Here is a 17,008-nt window from a genome sequence, read left to right as displayed (position 1 = left end):
GTCGACGCCCCTAGCCCTGGCAAAGTGCATCACCTCTCTCTGTCTGTCTACGGATTGAAATCCCCGAACATTCAGGGAGAGGAGATGCACAACCGCCATGACTGCCAAGAGCACCGACGGCATAGCATACAACCTAAAGAGCGCTGCCATGGGCGGCGCTTGGCGCGCGCGGCACTTTTTTGCTAGAACGTTCGTTAACAGTCCCTTCGGATTCCGATGATTGGGGGTGGGCACGTTTGAAGTCTGGTCGGGAAAAGTCCATGTTTTCGGGGCCGTCGGCGCTTGTGGCCTCGCTCACCGGTTGCTGCGTGGTCTTGGCGACGCTCGCAGCTGAAGCCGATGCCGACGCCAGGGTCGCCGATGGGAGGGTGTGGCTGGCTGGTGACGGGAAGCGCGCGTCGTCCGCACCTCCAGGAGTCGTCGGTCCTGACACCTGGCCGCACGTCAAGTCGCCTGTCAGGCGAAGCGGCGTGACTTTGTCCGGTACGTCCACCAGGTCGCCCGACGCCACGCTCGACTCATCGCCGCTGCTGCTCTCGGTGTTGAAGGAAGCTGTGCGGGGTAGCGGCGGCAAGGGTTCCGAGAAAACAGCACCGAACGGCTCCACCTCGTTTGAAGGCGACCCCTCGAGCTGCTCCTTCACGGGCACTTCCGTCGCGGGGGTGGGCTCGGGCTCCCTCGGGCTGCTGGTCGTAGGCACCACGTCGGCAACAGGCGTCCGGAGGGTTGGTGTGGTCCGTGTTTCCGTGGCCACGTTGTCTTTGCTCGGGGCTTTCCTCGAGGCGGCGGCCGCCGCATACGACCGTGGCCGCAGGCAGTCCGCTGTGGCGTGGCTTCCACCGCAGCGCCTGCAAGCCGCTCCGCATCCTGCCGTGTCGTGGCCGAACACCTCGCAGCGAGCGCACCGCGGCGTTCGACACGCCGCGCCGATGTGGCCGTCCTGCCCGCAGCGGGAACACACCTTCCGGACGCCTCGGTAGTCAAACATGACGCGGTGGCCCTGGACGGTCAAGAAGTTCGGCACCGCCTGCTTCATCTCGATCCGGACCACGCGCGTCCCGTTGCCGACGTGACGACGGCCCTTGAGGACGGGGTGGGTGATGTCCAGCACCTTTCCGTAAGAGGACAGTGCTGCCGCCAGCGCCGCGTCTCCCACGAACAGCGGCACACGAAAAGCCGTCACGTGGACCACGGCGGGTCCCACGCAGGCTACTGGGACGGAAGTGCCATTCACGTTGAAGGCGCCTTCCACTAGCATCTTCTCTGCCGCCGCAGCCGAGGCTATGGCGACGCAGAACTTCATGCCTCCGTGGTGTTGGAGGCTCTAGCCCTTTCGGGCCGACAACCGACTCGATGCCGTCGACGATGTCGTCAGCCGTCGCGTCGGAAGTAACTACGAACTGGAAACAGTGCGCCTTTGGGGGCGGCGCACGGAACACCGGAGGTGCAGCAGGTCCCGGGCCTCCCATGACGTCACGGGTGGCCGGCTGGGCTGCTGCTTGCACGAACTTCACACAGTTTGCCCGAGCACCGGCAAAGGCACGGCGCCTGGGCGGGGAGGCTGGTTGCGGAACCTCCGGGCCGCAGTGGATCCGGGGCCCGCCTGCACTTGTCGAAACTTCTCACGAAGCCAGCGCCGAAAAAAACTTCGCTGGTTCTGGACGAGCTCGGGCGTAAAAAGAGAAGTTTATTTTTTCTGTTTTAACATAGAAAATACAAAACAAAACAGATGAACTTAATTCTCTGATCAGTCAAGCACACGCGCGTAAGCAACTCGGTGGCGGCGTAAGCAACAAACGTGCTCGTCGGTCGTCGAACCATAGAGAAAGATATTGGTAAAGAGCGGACACTCCCATAGGGCCCAGCGGCCCATTTGACTGCAGCGCACCAAGCGGGCGGAGTCTCATAACATCCGGTTTCGGTTTCAACGCGCGCAGTTTGAATGGCTGCATGCGCTGCGCCTCGCTGCCTGGGACGACTTCCGGTTCCGGTTTCAGGGGCGCGCGGTTTGAATGTTAGCATACGCCGCGCCCCGCTGCGCCGTTGGCAGCGTATAATTAAATAGATTTCGAGTGCTTTTGACCAGCCATGAACGCAGCTGCATCACAGCCTTTGCCAAATATTAGCACTCCACAAAAGACACCAGGTTTTGAGTGAAATGAGAACATTTATTTTGTGCAACACAAACAAAGCCGTGGGATGCGGAAGATGGTTCCTGGCCTCCTGCTCAAGGTGATCCTGTTGCGGCACCACGGCATACAGCAGGTGTTGCCGACGGGTGGCATCACCTGAAAAATTCGCAAGTATGGTCATTCTCAGTCACCTTATATTGTAACTCTGTAAACAGTGAAAAGGTGCGAAAGCGGCGAGGGAACGAAATTACGAGCGGAGTAAACATGTTTTTGCGAAACTCGCGTGCTGAACGTCGTTGCGCAAAGTACAATACACATACCGTACTACACGGCAGATACCAATCAGCTTTTTGCAAGCATTTCTACATTCCCCGACGTTATTGTCTACCTTCTAAAACCTAGGTGGACAGCAGAGTACGCGGTTTGTTCGAGAATATTTCGTACAAAGACGGCCACAACACGGACTACGAACCAGATGTACTCAATGTGTTAGGAGCACTGAGAAATACACGGGTGCAACGTATGTCTTAAGAAGCATAGCAAATTAAACTATCGGCTTAACAGTTCTTGGTTTTCAAGCTCTTTAGAGTTTAGAAAGCCCGACGCGTTGCCTTTTTTTGCCGGTTTTCAAAAGCGCATCCCTGTGTTGTCAATGCACGGGCGAAATGTGCGTTTCCACGAGCGCAGATAACGGACTTTTTCACACGTACTACATACATACATACGTACTACAAGAGTAAGGTTTTTGAGCTTTTCGTGCGTCATCTTTTTTTTTCCACCAGTCTTGAAAACTACGGTCCCGTACTTGCTGCGCGGGAACAGTCGTCTTCGCCGTTCGCCCACTTTCAAAAAAGTACATTTTAACCTTACACCGACAAATGTCACCCATAAGAAGTTACATATTGTCGGGGGCCATACAAAAACGTGACGTCCCGAGAAAGCGCGAAACCAAGCAAAACTAACCGCTAGGCACAGCGCGTCGGGCCACAGGCCGTGGGCGGGTTTTTTTTTTTTGTTTCTACGCACCGACCGGCGAGGCTGCATCATGCAGCATCATTCCTCCCGCCGCTCCCGCCACGGCGTAGCATGACACAGCGTGCGCGCGCCCTTCACAACTGCGCCGGCGTACTAAGCTAGAGTGCTCGAAATGCAGCGTAATTTTGCATAAAGTGCTTGAAATGTAGCGTACTTTTGCAAAAACAAAACATTCCTTCCTTGACGTTGTCACAAACTGCAAGAATGCCGTGAACAACAGCCGGCTGGCCACAGAGCGAGCGCGCCGCTTCACGAACTGCAGACAGGCAACGGCGGCCGGCGCGGCCGCCTAAATTGCATGCAATACAGCGTACTTCCACAAATAAACATTTCTCACCTTGCCGCCGTCATAAACAGGAGGAGTTCTGCGTCGAAGGGCAAGAGAGACGAAAAAAATTGTGGTCTGCCCGCACGAACAAATACGCCGCACGCTTTCACGCGCACAAAACAGCCCCCACGATGCTCCGCTGTCTGCCACTCGGATGGGTCTGAGCCGCCGCGCCGGCTACCCGCCCGCGCGCGCGCGCGCGTTTAGAGACTGGTGGCGCCATCCTGGAGTTGGAAGATTATCTAGTGGAGGAGGAGGATTGCGCGTCATTTCCTGGGGCCAGATTTCGCCGAGTGTCCGCTCTTTACCAATATCTTTCTCTATGGTCGAACTACGAATGTCCGCCGCTCGCGGCATCGCTCAATTTAAAGCCGGCAAGGAAACTTCCAGATAACAGGTCAAGATCATCTACGGTAATCTGGAAAAACCTAGATGCAGCCTTTCATGGCTGCGAACAATCGAGATCAGTCTGGTTGCTTCTCGCGCCACGAATAAAAGTGATAACGACCCTTTCCTGCTGCCCCGAGCGCGAACGAACAAACACCGCAATGATACGTGGCAATATGCTAACATTTTGAGTTCAGTGGCAGTTTCGTGCGTATATGTCGCGAGTTCAGTTCTCTAAATTGGTAGATCGCTGGCTGGTTACAGTTGGCACAGCTCAGTAAATGATGAAACAGTAAAGGCAACATCTGAACGCCACAACGCCACGGTAAATCTTTACTCGACAGCAATTTCATGGCGCACAGTACGTTGACTCGCCCTTCGCGAACGAGTTAACTGGTGTCCTGATGCACTATTATTCGTATTAAAATGATATGTAGCTTCCCTAGAGCACTCGTCGATCATTCATACCGTAGTAGGAATGACATATAAAGTGTTTAGACTAATGTTTCGCCGTCGACCGCGAAGGTTTACGGGATCTGACAGAAGTGTTTTCCTTTAACAGAAGCATCGCTCGTTTCTGCGAACCGCTTTTTCTTGGAGGTTGTTGTGCTGAAATAGATGTTGGAAAATGTGAATGGCGGTTCCGAAGTGCATAAAATATATTCACACAGCAATAAACTAATGTTTAGGATAAATTGCTACAGTTAGCATGACAGTCTCTTCTTAAACGCATTCTACGGAAGTGCATGACTTCGATGAATGGTAGAAACTGTTCAGAACCCCGCGGCGGTCGCATTTCGATGAATGCGAAACTCCAAAGCCTCATGCACTGCGCGATGTTAGTGCACTTCGCTTTGGAATGTCGCGATGTCAGCGCAGTTGCCTTGGGACGTAAAATCCATTGAAATCAAATCAAATATGCTGTATAAATGCAACGCAATAACCTCCAAAGTGTACACTGCACGTATCGGTTACGTACAAGGTCTGGCTCTGTGGGCGGAGCACAGCGCACTTTCTTGCTTGGTTGTTTTTGCTTATCAATAGTTTGCATGAGATGCAAGTCACAGGTCACTATATATATGGCTCCGCTACAGTACAAAAGCTAAGAAAATAAACAACCTCCAACTCCCTCAGGCCCTAGAGGGAGTGCGCTCGCAGTTTTACTCTTTACCGAAGGAGGCGTTTCACTCCTTGGGGAATTTAGGCGGAGTAAACTGCTGCTAAAGAGAGTGCAGTAGCCGGTATACTCTATCATAGAGAGTATCAGTTCTTAGAGTGTAGGGGTTGGTTATATTGCCACGTATTCACTTCACTTCACTTTCACTTCACTTTATTTTCCTTAAAGACCCTTTTCCAGGGTGTTACATAAGGGGTGGGGTTTACAAAATGCAGGAATCAACAGTGCTTGAAAATGATGATGAACATGTTATGGCAGCAATATTATGGGGAAGGCCGTTCCAGTCAGCTGCTGCACGAGAAAAAAATGAGTTGGCAAAAACAGTGGTACGGCCACGTGGACGCAAAACTTGAAGAGAATGACCGATGCGATGGGACCTGCGTTGTGGAAGTGCGCAAATGTATGGTTCTTGTTTTAGTGGTGAATAAAAGAACTTGTGAAACAGGACAAGACTGGCTATGCGACGGCGAGTAGAAAGATTAGCTAGACCTGACTGAGATTTGAGGGATGATATGCTCACGTCGTACGAGTATGAGGAGTGAATGAATCTGATAGCCCTGTTTTGAACAGCTTCGATAGCGTGTGTTAAATATTCTTGATGAGGGCTCCAGATGGGTGATGCGTATTCAAGTTTAGTTCTAACGAATGAGATGTACGCTTGTAGTCTTACGTGTGGTGGGGCTTCCCGTAGGTGACGTTTTAAGAAACCTAGTGTTTTATTAGCAGATGATATCAGGTTAGTCACGTGCAAACGCCAAGATAAATCATTAGAAATGGTGACTCCTAAGTATTTATATGACTGGACGAGGTCAACTGGGGAATTGCAGACAGTGTATTTGAAAACAAGAGGATTTCGACGGCGGTGAAAGGACATGCACTTGCATTTGTTAGAGTTGAGCATCATCATCCACTGGGAGCACCAGTCTTGCACATGGCGCAGGTCTGCCTGAAGGGATTCTTGGTCAGAATGGTTAGTCACTGAGCGATAAATGACGCAATCATCGGCGAACAAGCGGATGTGACAAGAGACATGCTGGGGTAAGTCATTAATGTATATGAGGAATAACAAAGGACCGAGAATAGAACCCTGCGAGACCCCAGAGGTTACTGGAAGCGGGTTGGAAAGTTGGTTATTAATGACGACGGACTGAGAGCGATGCGTGAGGAAAGCTTTAATCCACGCAATAATGTTCGGATGTAGGTTCAACTGGGAGAGTTTAAGAAGCAAGCGTTGATGAGGTACTTTGTCGAATGCCTTAGCGAAATCTAGGAAAATGGAGTCAGTTTGTAGGTTAGTATCAAGGTTGGCGTGAATATCATGTAGAAAAATGGCTAGTTGAGTTTCGCAGGAGAACCCCTTGCGAAATCCATGCTGTGATGGATGGAAGAAATTATTTGAATCCAAAAATTGCATGATTTGAGAGTAAATGACATGTTCCATGATTTTGCACGGTACACTTGTCAATGAAATGGGGCGATAATTAAGAGGTGAATCAGTACTACCTGATTTGTGGACGGGAACGACCTTCCCCACTTCCCAGTCGTCTGGAATAGTACCTTCGGAGAGTGATTGCGAGAACAATGAACAAAAAATGCTGCAACAGACTCATTTAGTGTTTTTCAGGACCTTTGAATTGATTTCATCTATGCCGGAGGCCGAGGAATTGTTAATTTTGTCGATTATGCACGAAATTCCATTACTGTTGAAGGTTATTGCGTCCATGCCTGTGGTGATTATAAGAGGCAATCTAAAACACGTTGCTTCGGATTCGTTAGTAAAAACGGAAGAAAACGCAGTGTTAAACACGTTTGCACATTCGATATCAGTCATCCTTTCACCAGAATTGTTAGTGAGGGTTGGAAGACGTGCTTCCTTCGGGTTTATCAATTTCCAGAACTTCTTGGGGTTATCGGTTATGATTTTTGGCAGATCAACTTCGTAAAATGAACGCTTCGAACTTCTAATCGCCGCCAAGTACGTATGTTCGGTTTCGTAGTATTTATCCCAAGCCTGCTGGCTTGCTTGACGCTTAGCTGTACGAAATGCGCGTTTTTTTTTATTTTCAAGCTTTTTAAGAGCTTTTGTAAACCAGGGATTTTGATTATTTTTTCAAAAGCTTCGTGTCGGAATATATTTATTGATCAATTCAAAAAACTTATGTTTCAATAGCACCCAGTTGTCGTTTACACTTCTAGTATGAAGATCCGTTTGAAACGTCAATAGAAAGTTAGTTAGTTCGGTGTTAATTGCGTCATAGTTTCCCTTATTGTAGAGGCTAATAGTTTTCTGAGTAGTTTGTCTTATTACAGGTGAGAAGTTAAAACTGGCATTGATTACTTAATGATCACTGATTTCCCTGAGACACGTAATGAATTCTAGGTTGCCTGGATTGGTGGTCAGTATAAGGTCGAGTGTGTTAGCCGTTTCCCCTGCGACACGTGTTGGTTCGGAGATTAGTTGGGTTAAATTAAAATTAAGGCAAACGTCTATAAATTCTTTTGACTCTTCTTGACTGGCTATAGGCTGAGACTGGTTATGCCAGTCGATATTGGGGTAGTTGAAATCCCCAAACAGGAGGATGTGTGCTTTAGGGTGCTTGGAAACCATGTTATTTAAAATATTGTGAAGTTTGCGGGGAAAGTCAGGACTGCTGCGAGGTGGTCTATAACATACACCAATTAATATTGTCAATGGGGATGCCCGGCACATTATCCATAGAATTTCTAAGTCTGAAGTGACTTCAATGCTAGAACAAGAAAACTGCTCATGGACTGCAATCAGAACTCCTCCCCCCGAGCATCTTTGCGATCAGCGCGAAAAAGACGAAAATGAGGCAGGTCGAACAATATCTCGGAATCTGTGATGTCGTTATTCAACCATGTTTCAGTTAGAACGAGCAGATTGCTGCCCGATGATGTTACAAGATTTGACACGACATCACGTTTCGGCAGGAAGCTGCGAATGTTAGTAAAAGATTACCGATAATGGAAAGTTGGCACGAGGAGTAGGCCGGGAAGATCGTGATGACCGGGAAGGATTAGTTGATTGTTACGATATCTCTTGTACGGACTGAGATGATTCATCAAATATATAGCGTTTTGGGCCAATATGCATCGTTTTGAACCTCAGGGAAAAAGACGCAGACTTTGCCTTGGCAAAAGCCACAAGGTGTTTTCGGCAATTTTGGACACGACGTGAAAAGTCCTCACCGACGCTATAACCGGTATCCTTGAATTTCGGACCTTTTGAAAGAACTGATTCCTTAGTTTTGAAGGATATAAATTTAACGATGACCGGGCGTTGCCGGTCTTCAGAGTGGCGTCCGAGGCGATGGGCACGTTCTATATCATTTGCACTTAGCTGGGTGTCGAGGTGTTCGGAGCAGTGACGAATTATTAGGTCCTCGGACTGCGAGTATGTTTCAGAAGGGTTAGTGTCAGGCAAACCATAGAAGATTAGGTTGTTGCGTCGGGAGCGATTTTCCGCGTCGTCAAGGCGATCCTCTAGTACACCAACTAGGCGAGCAGTCTCGGTTGCTGTGGTCTGCATTGCCTCTAGATCTGAACGGGAGTGTGGGTAGATTTTCACAGTGGGTTTCTAGAGCACTGAGGCGTACGGTCAAATTAGACATTTTCTGGTCCATTGAGAGCAATTGACCTTTAAGCCCCTGCACTTCATTCACTAACTCTGCCTGGCTAGAAGACACCTTCTTTAGTTCGCTATGGATAGTGTCGAGCTTATCGGGGCCAGGGTTGCTCTCAATGTCACCGCACAGCAGCAGAAGAGACCGAACAACATTAAAGCACTCGACACTGATAACAAGGCAACACTGGGGGCTCGGAAGCTGTATCAAAAAGTAATTGCTAGTTTTCTTTGAGAATAAACTCAGATGGTTACCAACCTGCATGGCGAAGACGGGTGGTTTAGACCGTGTTGTGGCACAGCCACCGAGCCCACAGAGTGCTGGCGTTGGTCGCTGCGCTTTTATAGACTGTCCGTAGATTGTCGCTGACGATGGGGCTTTCCAGTCGAGTCCGAGGGTCCAGTTTGCTTGAGTCAGTAGCACAGGTGCGGGGGCGTCAGTAGGTGCAGCGCAGAATGTCTCACCACTTGCACTGCGCATGGGTGCACTTTCGTTTGCTGTCATCCAGGAACCGCAAAAGGCTGCAGGGAGCATTACGCAGATGATCATCGGCGAGGAAACCTGCATGGCGAAGACGGGTGGTTTAGACTGTGTTGTGGCACAGCCACCGAGCCCACCTCATTGTATCATTGTAGTGTCCCTTCGTTCCCAATCAGGGCCGCAGGAAAGGGGTGTTATCGTTTTAGTTCGTGGCACGAGAAGCGACCTAACTGATCTCGATTGATCACAGTCATGAACAGCTGCATCTACGATGTTCCAGATGACTGTAGATGATCTTGACCTGTTATCTCCAAGTTTCGTTGCCAGCTTTAAATTGAGCGATGTCGCGAGCGGCGGGCATTCGTAGTTCGACCTCTGACGAGCACGTTTGTTGGATACGCCGCCGCCGAGTGATTCAGTTCTTTTGCGGGCCCAAGTCAGCCCAAATAAAGAGATTCGTTTCCAAGTCTTGTTGGTGTTCTACTGACCACTGGACTGCCGTCACTACAGCGTGACAATATTCTGTGCATTTCTCTATCACCTGATTGATAGTGTGAATATGGTCTACTGTCGAGTATCCTTTACGAAAGCCTGCCTGATCATTTGGTTGATTGAAGTCTAAGGTTATCCTGACTCAATTAGAGATTACTTTACTAAATACCTTGTAGGCAACGGACAGTAAGCTGATCGGTCTGTAATTTTCGGCCTCTCGGTGGCGTCAACTTTCCGCCTTTCAATAGCAGAGCGCAGCTATATAATGAAGTCCACAGTCCTAGCCGCATGTTTTTTTGTCGCCCGCGTCGCAAATCCGCCGCGTACGTTTGCTCGCAGGCTAACCTCGGCCTGTGGCGCTTTCATTTGGGCGGGCAAAACCGAACTTGTGTCACGAATGTTCATGCGCCTTCCATCGTACATGGGTGGATTTAGTATACCTTGCATCCGCACCATGTGTAATGTGCTCGCCTTGCGAAGAGTACGCGATCTTGTGCGCAACCCAGACTATCCCGGGAGTGCACTCATCGCATACTTTCTGGGTACAGCGCGTAATGTGTTTTTTACACAACACGTGGTTGGCCCTACAGCCGAACAGCCGCCGGCATTTTTCGTTAATGTGCGTCACACACTGGCGTCGTTGTCTGCCAGCGTGCCCGATCTCGATGTTGATGAAACCCCGCCCTCTAGGGTGTGTGAGGCACTAACGGTAACAGAGCTCACCCGCGAACAACTCCAGAAAACGAGACGGGGGCGCTGGCGCCAATTGACCTCACCTGCACTTCCTGCAGATATCAGGGACTTCGGCTGGTTGCGAGGCTGGCGGGTCCTGCCCACAAGAGACCGCCTTGCGGCGTGGAGCGTGGCGCCCTCCGCCCGATGCCCGCAATGCGGTATCTTAGAAACATTGCGGCACGCAATGTTCGATTGTGTAGTGGCGCGCACCTTTTGGGTACTAGTGTCACGAATGTTCGTAACCCGCCTCGAAGCGCGCACTAGTTCCCGCGAACTGTTTGCAAATATGCTCTTGTGTGTCGGTATGTTCGTTTTATGGCGGCAGCGCGGAGCGTCTTCCTTAAATGCGCGTCCGCAAAGAACCATGTTTCCAATGTTGCAGCGCCTCCGCACGCGCCTCTTAGAGCAAGCATGCGTGGACGCACTGTCAATGAGCGAGGCTGAGTTTTTGCGCAAATGGTCGTCGTACTTCATCGCCCTGCGCGGCGGCCGAGTATCGGCCTCATTATTGCCCTACTGACGTGCTCAGTGCTGCGTCACTGCGCATGTGCTTGACTGATCAGAGCATTGAGTACACCTGTTTTTATGCGAAGCATATTACTAGAGCTACACTACAGCCCGTCGAGCGCGGCGGTGGAGCTACCATGACCACGTGACACCACGTGACAAGATGACGTCACAGCAGAGGAGAGATGGGCTGCCGGCTCGCGCGGTCGGTGGAGGCTCCACATCAGAGGCGCGGCGGCTGACCACGTAACAACATGACGTCATCACAGCAGAGGAGAGATGAGCTGCCAGCTCGCGTGGTCGGCCGCGGCGGTGGAGGCTCCACATCAGAGGCGCTGCAGCTGACCACTTGACGCTACAGCAGCGGTATAAAGCTGAGCTTGCCTCGCTCTCCGGGCACTTACGAGGCGGCCAGGTGTTGGGATGCCGCCTAGAAGCAGGGCTGATTTGAGCGCCGACCAAGCCTAGCCATCAATATGCTTTGCATCTGACTAGGCTTAACCTTAGCTAAGCGTCAGCCATTTTTTTTGTTTCGTATGCTTTATGTTCATACAACACAAAATAAATGTCTCTTTCCACGCCGCCGCCGAGTGATTCAGTTCCTTATGCGGGCTCAAGTCAGCCCAAATAAAGAGCTTCGTTTCCAAGTATTGTTGGTGTCCTACTGAGCGCTGGACTGCCTTCACTACAACGTGACATCTGGTGGAGGGGCGGGGTACACTTCAATGTTCCAAACACCCCCTACAAGTCGTGACGCCAGCCCTCTGAGTCATTTACCGCAGGACCTGAGTCCAGTCCACAGCGCAAGCCGACGACTGCTAGGAGAGGCACCTGAGTTCGGGATTCTGCCGGACCCTACTCGGAAGCAAAAGCCAGTAGCAACGTACATCATGAGCTTGCCCCAGTCGACGACTTCAATCATTCTTCACCAGCTCCGGGTGCCATCAACCTTCGACGCTTCGCCTGGCGCCGACCCCGAAGAATGGCTGGAACAGTTCGACCGTGTGGCTATCTTCAACAACTGGGATGATGCTACGAAATTTAGGTACGTGTTCTTCGCCTTGGAGGGACCAGCAAGAATCTGGTTTGAGAATGAGGAAGCTAGCCTCACGAACTGGGACAACTTCAAGGTGCAGCTTGTGAAGATCTTCACGAACGTCGTGCGAAAGGAGAAAGCCCAGCAGCTGCTACAGTCTCGCATACAACACCCAAACGAGTCCATTGCAGTGTACACTGAGGAAATGAAGCGTCTTTTCCGACGCGCCGACGGAAATATGAAGGAAGAAGAAAAAGTAAAGCTGCTCGAGCGAGCAGTTAAAGAGGAACTTTTTGCCGGCCTCGACCGCAACCCACCGAAAACTGTCACGGAATTCGTAGGAGAGGCATCCACTATGGAAAAAACTCTTGATGCCTGACCCCGCCAGTATAGAAGAACTGCAGATTGGGCTAGTTGGGGTAGATTCATAGTGATGGTTCAACAGCGCAAACACACTCCCGTCCACTCCGTCTGGGGCCACCAGATCATTCAACACGCCGAAAGGAAACTGGTACTTGCACGTGTTCAGGAATGCCGGCAGAAGATAAAGCGCCTCGAGACCGACTCGTTTTTCGCGCGGAGACAGCTCGAATACATTGTCCAAGAGCGCTTTCCGGACGTACAACTGCACGCCAACTACACGGCAGCGGTAAGAGAACGGCATTGCAAGGCATCGCATGAGAAGAAGATTGATGCTCTTCGGATTCCAAGAAAAGAGAACAAAAGACAGGTTGTGGTGAAACTCTCCTCCTACAAGCCAAGCGCAGCAGAAACCTCTGTCCTCTGCCGCGGTTTGAACTTTAATACAGATCGGCCACCAGAAAAGAAAAAGGTAATCTGTGCGGTTGAGCGTGCGGTAAGCCTGCTACCTATGAACGTCCGAGATGAAGCCCGCACTCGCGCCATTGGCGTTCTCTCGAAGTGGCGGCATAAGCCCCTCTTCTCTGTGGCTGAGAAACGGGCCATACGCGACCTCAGAAGGAACCCGGAGATCGCCATCTTACCGGCAGGCAAAGGGAATGCTACCGTCCTGCTCAACCGCAGTGAATACAATGACAAGATGATCGGTTTGCTGAACGACGGCACCTACTTGTCTGTACCACGCGATCCTACGGCCAGATTGCAAACGAAATTACAAGAACTGCTGGCGGACCTATTTAAGCTCGTGCCCCCGGATAACAAGAAACTTTACTACCGCATCCTATGCACAAATGGTTCGGCTCCTGCTATATACGGTCTACCGAAGATCCACAAGCCTGGAGTGCTCCTACGCCCGATAGTGGACTTCACAAGGTCGGCACTGTATCGACTTTCGGGGTACCTCCACGAAGTGTTCAGCCCTTTATCCGGAAAGACTAGGACGTACATTGGGAATTCTTCAAATTTTGTTTAGAAACTGCATGACTTGGAATTGGACGCAGAGGACGTAATGGTCTCCTTCGACGTCACGGCACTCTTCACCAGTGTCCCGGTTGACCTAGCCGTTTCCACGTGCGAGGAAGCGTTGGAGAAGGACTGCAATCTGGAAAGTCGTACGCCCTTCGACGTTCCAGAGCTGAGCACACTGCTACGGTTCTATCTAAGCAATACGTATTTTTCCTTTAATTCAAAATTCTGCAGACAGACCCAAGGCACTGCGATGGGCGCTTCCATATCGGTCACCACAGCAAACCTCGTCATGGAAGCACTAGAGGACAAGGTATTGAATGCTTTCACTCCAGCACCCAAGGTCTTCTACCGGTATGTCGACGACTGTTTTTGCATATTAAGGAAAGAGGACGCGTCGCGGTTTCTACATGAACTAAACAGTGTCGAACCAAGCTTGAAGTTCACGGCCGAGTTTGAGCAAGAAAACCGCCTTCCCTTCTTGGATGTCCTGGTCGAGCGGAGGGACAATCGCCTTTCGTTCTCTGTCTACAGAAAACCTACGCACACAGCCCAGTACTTAAATTTTCATTCAAATCATCCAGTTGCGCACAAAGCCTCCGTCGTCACATCACTGACCAAACGTGCGACACGTGTCTGCAAAGGCCATGAAGATCAAGAAAAGGAGTTAAAGAAAGAGTGCACGAAGAACTGTCAGCCAACGGTTATCCGAGCCGCTTCATATCAAAGATACAAGAACGAGCTGCACATCCAGCTACCACTGATTGTAGGACGTATCGAACACGAGCAGGCATTCCATACATGTCTGGTATCAGCGAAGCGCTGTCTCGTGTGTTCTCAAAATACGACTTGCGCGTGGCCCACATGCCTGTCAGCAAGCTGCGGAATCAGCTAATGAATGTGAAAGACCGACTACCAAATGAGCAGTTTCCAGGAGTCGTCTACAAAATACCGTGCCTGAACTGCAATCATGCCTACATCGGTGAGACAGGGAAGTTCTCAAGACGCATAAAGGACCACCAACGTGATGTGAAAAACGAAAAGCATGCCACAAATGCGCTGTCGGGTCATGCTCAGGACACTGGCCACCAGATTGACTGGGGCAATGCCTCCATCTTATCTAAGGAGAGAAACCTGCCGACGCGCCTTCTGCTGGAATCGCTATTCATCCAGACAACACAAGCAACATTAAACAAGAACGCTGGCCCCAGGCCAGGCATCTACGCCCGATCTTTACGTCACATTCTCCGGATATAAATTCGCCACCGCTCTTGTCCTGCTCACTGTGAACAAGAAACCCGTACGGGTTTCGAAACGTCTTTCTTTCTTCTTTTTTCTTTCTTTTTTCGACTATGGTCAGTGACTGCTACTTCACTTCTTTGCATCACCATGCCTGACCAGACGGATTTCCGTCGAACTCTTGACTACACACAGAACAAGAAGCAGACAAGACACACAAAGCGCTGAACTTACAACTGATTTTTTAATAGGAAGAAGCATGTCATAATATACACACACGAAAACAACACACACGAAAAAACAGCGCACATGCGCAATGTCAACAATCTCATAGTTCTAAAAAAGGTAAAACCGCTTTAAAAGCACGTGTGCATCCACAGAACCGCTATCCACTGTGTAGCATTTTCATTTCCCTAACAGATAATGTTACCGATGGCGCCCTCACATACCCTTTATCTTTCCGGATAATATGAAAGGCTTCAGCAATTTCTCTAGTGCGCTGGTCAGAATGACAAAAACAACACATCAGTGTCACCAAAAACGGCGTGCATTTGCATGTGAATCAATGCTTCGCTAGATTTGTTTCTTTGTTCTTTAAAAAATTAACGTGCTCCATGAGCCGCACGTTAATACAGCGGGCAGTCTGGCCGATGTAGGTAAGGCCGCAGGACAAGGGGATCTGATAAACATGCCAGTCTTACAAGGAACATATCTTGTCCCATGATTGATGTTGCAAGCATTTCTTCTGCGCCCCTCATGCCTTCTTTGAACCGACGCTCCCACTCTTTTTAATTTGTTAGGAGCTGAAAACAGAACTTCTACCCCATTAACACGTTTTGGCGGGCTAGTTGGTTAAGCATCTTGAATAAACAGCGCGAACGAAGACGAGCACAAAAGACAAGAAAATGGACGACACAGCGCTGTGTCGTCCATTTTCTTGTCTTTTGTGCTCGTCTTCGTTCGCGCTGTTTATTCAAGATGCTTCTACCCCATGCTTGCTCCCCACTTTCTTAATCCGGTGCGACAGCGCGTGGACATACGGCATAACCACTATCTTTCTTCTTCCTTCTTCCGATCTCTTCTCCTGCCCAGACGTGTTTGCAGGCGATTTCAGCGCACGGAGGACTTTGCCTGAGCTCGAGACGAGCACTGAATCCGGGAAACCAGCTTCCCTACATCTGTTTGCCTGGGCTAAGAGACTAGACGTCATTTTATGACGACAAGATTTCTTCACTGCCATGCCTAAGCATCCCGTAACAATACCACTTTTTACGATCTTTGAATGAAAGGACTTGTAATTTAAAAGGGGCTTTTCACTTCTAGGCGAACACTGCCAACAGACATGACTGGGTTCGAAAGACAGCTTTAAATCAAGGAATTGCAAGACTGTTTCTTGAGGGACTTCGTGTGTTGAACCATCACTATGAATCTACACCAACTAGCTCAATCTGCAGTTCTTCTACAGTTTATTTCTTGTACATGGGCGTCTTTTATGTGTTACAATTTGGACTTGTCCAACCGAGCGGTTCTTTCTCCGCTTATAGCTGTGTGTATCTGCCGAGCTCGCACCGCTTCGTGGCACTGTCGGCAGGACATTTGCCCTCAGGATGTACAGGCGCTTTGTGGTTGGCTAAGGCCGTCTACGGGGCACACCAAGAGAGTTCGCAAGATTCTTCGAAGCGAATGGATGCGCCAGGCAAGATTCTTCAAGGACGTGTTGTGGACAAGATGTGCCAGCGGAACGCCTCGCCTTAACCAGCGTGTTTTTCGTGATTGGTGTAGGACCACAGACCAGCTTACGGAATTCATGTGGAACTTGGTCCGCCCTTCTCTTCCAAAAGCCAAGATGAATTTGTCAGCGGGAGGGAAGCTTTTGGTACTTGCAAGACGTCGCCGTGGATCCCAAGCATGCAGAAACTTTGCGCCTAGGACCCAAGTTTTGCCTAGAATCTGGCATGAGAATTGTTGGAAGGTTGGCGCTTGCACGTGATGCGTCTTCCAAAGCCCCAGCAGAAGACAGATCTAAGTGTGAGTCTGAATGCATTGATGCCGTTTCTAGATGCGGTAGCTCGAAAGGGAAGTTTAAGCAGTTTCACTCATTAGTCAACTATCTCTGGGATAATCGCTTGCGCACTGTCCAGTCGGATAAAGAGGAGCACAGACCTTTGGGCTAGTTGGTTCATAGCAGACACGTACAAGCGCTAAAAAACACGGACAGAGAAGAGATTTGGACAACACGAGCGCTTACTTTCAACTGAAGGTTTATTGATACACAAGCACAATTTTATACACCTTGCTGCATGACGTCAAACTGATAGCCCTGCCGACATCACGTGGCTGCTCCCAAAAACATTATTTCCTTTTTAGTCAGTGTGACAGATGGTAAGAAGATGGTAAGAAACTTAACCTTGAAAGATTAGCGAAAAACAT

The 17,008-nt window shown here is 50.0% G+C and overlaps 1 protein-coding gene and 1 pseudogene across 1 annotated transcript in view; one reads left to right on the top strand and one right to left on the bottom strand.

The window, feature by feature from the left end:
* The window catches only part of LOC149325328 (chymotrypsinogen A-like), a 421,762-nt gene that overhangs the window by 81,029 nt on the left and 323,725 nt on the right, over positions 1–17,008 (top strand). The gene's annotated exons all lie outside the window — the stretch shown is intronic.
* Positions 8,061–9,270, bottom strand: LOC149325335 (uncharacterized; annotated as a pseudogene).

Source organism: Amblyomma mixtum, chromosome 10 (assembly GCF_055824585.1).
Source record: "Amblyomma mixtum isolate Tamu chromosome 10, ASM5582458v1, whole genome shotgun sequence".
In the NCBI taxonomy this organism is placed as follows: Eukaryota; Metazoa; Arthropoda; class Arachnida; order Ixodida; family Ixodidae; genus Amblyomma; species Amblyomma mixtum.
This window is presented reverse-complemented; position numbering and strand designations above follow the sequence as displayed.